The 3,912-nt window shown below is 46.5% G+C and overlaps 1 long non-coding RNA gene across 1 annotated transcript; it reads left to right on the forward strand.

Annotated features, from left to right (window-relative positions):
• On the forward strand, positions 1 to 902 carry LOC310756041. The gene is made up of 2 exons (XR_014544677.1): positions 1 to 318; positions 666 to 902. It is a non-coding gene; the product is annotated as an uncharacterized lncRNA (long non-coding RNA).
• Positions 903 to 3,912: the final 3,010 nt, after the last annotated feature.

Raw genomic sequence — 3,912 nt, forward strand, 5'->3', positions numbered from 1 at the left:
CTGATGTTGAGGACCCCCTTTACCATGGGGTCGTTTCAAACATGTTTGGAGGGACAACCCTAAATACAAAACTCAAGTTTTATATTTCTGGTTTGATGACAGACCAAATAAGCCAATCCTACATCACCTCTGAAGTTGTTGCATTATGGAGTTACTTTTCCTAGAGACTCACCTGTTCAGGGGAGGGAGCCTCTAGAAACCTCTCTCTGGAGTTTCTTTGCTCCATAGACAACTTGGCACATGAATGACACTGTAAATGTGGCTACTTTCAGATTAGATAGCATGATAGAGTATAGCGCTGTGGTCTGGAACGGACAGGTAAAGGTAAAGGTAAAGGTAAAGGGACCCCTGACTATTAGGTTCAGTCATGACTGACTCTGGGGTTGCGGCGCTCATCTCGCTTTACTGGCCGAGGGAGCCGGCGTACAGCTTCCGGGTCATGTGGCCAGCAGGACTAAGCCGCTTCTGGCGAACCAGAGCAGCGCACGGAAACGCCGTTTACCTTCCCGCCGGAGCAGTACCTATTTATCTACTTGCACTTTGACATGCTTTTGAACTGCTAGGTTGGCAGGAGCTGGGACTGAGCAACAGGAGCTCACCCCGTTGCGGGGATTCGAACCCCCGACCTTCTGATCGGCAAGTCCTAGGCTCCGTGGAACTGACAGACAGCAGACCAAATGTGACCCACAGATGACCACTAATTAGCTCCCCACTTCCAGGGACTAAAATGAACTTTCTTTTTGCCCCAGAGATAACTCAAAGCTGATTTCAGAATACTTCCAGAAATCACTCCCAGCATGTGTAGCTTGGAGTTTCCTTCTTTCTTCTGCGATGGTCAGTGTGGCAGCCTGATGTTATCAACTGCAACCAGCTATGTGTAGGCTAGCATAGTCAGACTGGGGGGGGGGGAGTAGTGGGAGATGGGTATTCTCCTTTGTGGTCACTTAAAGCCATCTCATATACATTATAGGAAAGAAGAAGGAAAAACACCCTCTGCAAAGGACCCATGACCTGCTCTGGAATAACATGTGATAATATCTCGCATATCTGCCCTGCGCAGAGATGCACAAGTTCCAAGCACACTGGGAGCTCCTGTATTTTGCTGCAGGAGCGATTAGTAGCTTCATCTACGTACAGGAAAAAGGCAACTCTTGGCAATATTCATATTACTCCTTCATAAAAACAGCTCAGCGGAAAAAAGCTGTATGTTACAGCAACCTCAAAACAGACAGCATCTATAGTATTTTACTGCTCTTTTTGATGGCCTCATTTTTTTTGTTTTGAAATGAGCAGATACACCGGAATCACAAAATATGGAAACTCACTGTGTTTCATAGCGCGAAACTAGAGCTGAGTCAAAAGCCACTTGCCTCATGGTGTGTTTGTTTTGGTGCGCATCTAAAAGCACCTCCTGTTTTTGGCGATTTTCTCTGCTTGTTCCATGCTAACATACTCATATTGTTCCATATCTATTCTCGCCCCCCCCCATTTGTCATCCAAAGCCTTTGCCATAGACAAAGTATGTGTGTTTTTATAAATCTATTGTACTGAATACGGGTATTCACAACATAACGCTTAACGAACAGTAAACATGAGTGCAGCTCACTGAATTTACACTTTCTGGACTTGCATACTTTTGCTGATGAGGTCAGAATGCTTCATCTGAGAACATCACAAACACTCATTTTTTAAAAAAATCTAAAAATCACATGGGTTCACCACAGCCAATCAGGTTGAACAGCAGTGTGGGCAAATGAGGCTTACTAGAGGAAGGAAAATGGCACCAAGATAGAAGCAGCTGTTTCCAGGGAACAAATCTGGGCAATGGATATCAGGTGTGCAGGCCTGAGGACAGTTGATTATCCAGTGAAGACCTGATAAACAGGTGGGAAAGCAGGAAGAAGTCTCAGTGCAGGTAAGTCTGGAGACTCAGCAACAAAACATGCTATCCTCCCTCCTCAGCAATAACTTGCCCAGACTGAGAGATGACAGAAGACCCTAATATTAGTCAACTGGCCCCTCAGAAGTCACATGGCTTTCTAGAGGCCGTGTGGGTCCCACATGGGACGGCTTGTAGTTCATCTGTCAACCTTGGTGCTGCAGGAAGCCAGAAGTCTGATCCCAGTAAAAACAACAACAGTAATTTTATTACTTATACCCTGCCTATCTGGCTGGGTTTCCCCAGCCACTCTGGGCGGCTTCCAGGGAAATGTATACATATACAGTACATATACATATAAAGGTTAAGGGACCCCTGACCATTAGGTCCAGTCGTGACCGACTCTGGGGTTGCCGCGCTCATCTCGCTTTACTGGCCGAGGGAGCTGGCGTACAGATTCCGGGTCATGTGGCCAGCACGACTAACACTGTTTACCTTCCTGCCGGAGCGGTACCTATTTATCTACTTGCACTTTGACGTGCTTTCGAACTGCTAGGTTGGCTGGAGCAGGGACCGAGAAACGGGAGTTCACCCCGTTGCGGGGATTCGAACCGCTGACCTTCTGATCGGCAAATTCTAGGCTCTGCGGTTTAACCCACAGCGCCACCCGCGTCCCCGATATACATATAGTCAAGCATTAAAAACTTCCCAATACAGGGCTGCCTTCAGATGACTTCTTAAATTTGTGTAGTTCTTTATCTCCTTGACATCTGAAGGGAGGGCTTTCCACAGGGAGGGTGCCACTGTTGAGAAGGCCCTCTCCCTAACTCCAATAATGAACACTGTTGAAACAGTGGAACGCTGTTGAAAGAGTCTTTCCCCTGCCCCCTGGTAATTTGCTTGACTGCAAGCAAACTGCTGGTTTCAAGTCAAATATCAAAATTAGAGAATATTTGGCATACCCTGGGTCAAAGCCATTGTGTTGAACTGTAGCCATATTAACAACAACAGAGAGTCAATGCACAGCCAGACATGGCTCCCAAGGCCTTCAGCTCTGTTAGCAAGGTAAGTGACTGCTTTTGGCGCCAGCTGAACTTGCTGGTTCCTATAGCTGAACTTCCCTAATCAATTACCCATAGATTTGCTGTGAGTTTAGGGACGTGTCCACATTTGAACATTATTTGAGCTGTTAATCCACTCCTCCCCCCGCTTCGAATTAGACCAGAGTACGGGCACACAACACCCATTTACACACGTTCAATACACCACAAAAAATAAATAAATCACAAAATGAGGTGTAATGGGTGTTTGCTAGCTTTTTCAATGGGTTTCAAATATGCGTGATTTCACTAAGGCGCACAGTGCCTTGCACGTAACCCTCACCTAAATGTGCACCAGGAGGGGGGTTGCCTATAGTCCACACCCACATGTATTTGAATTTGTATAAGAACAATTTGTCTTTTCTGTACATACCAGTGGGTACGTGTTTGTCCCTGCCTTCCAATTTGATGATTCCGTTATGTCAATTAAGTACTAACAGAGAGTGCCTGCACAACCATCAAAGGACCCAGCGTCTCCTGGCTTACTTTCAACAGGCAGGGTGAATGTGTGACCTCCAGCTCACAAATGGTCAGCTGAGCTGTGCCTCTAAGCATATTCCTCATACTGGCATGTGAGATTGATTGAAAGTGACTCAGAACAAGACTGAGCCTCTGATACCTCTGTTGAGACACTAAGAAACACAGGTGCCTCTCCCAAAAGGCACCTCCTCACCCCCATCGTTCTGCTTGGACGCTGAGGTCCAGCATTGAGGACCTTCTGGTGGTTCCCTCACTGCGAGAAGCAAAGTTACAGGGAACCAGGCAGAGGGCCTTCTCGGTAGTGGCGCCCGCCCTGTGGAACGCCCTCCCATCAGATGTCAAGGAAAATAAACAACTCTCTGACTTTTAGAAGATATCTCAAGGCAGTCCTGTTTAGGGAAGTTTCTAATGTTTGATGTTTTATTATGTTTTTATATGTGTTGGAAGCAGTCC

This window comes from Podarcis filfolensis, assembly GCF_964270895.1.
Source record: "Podarcis filfolensis genome assembly, chromosome: 2".
Taxonomy (NCBI): domain Eukaryota; kingdom Metazoa; phylum Chordata; class Lepidosauria; order Squamata; family Lacertidae; genus Podarcis; species Podarcis filfolensis.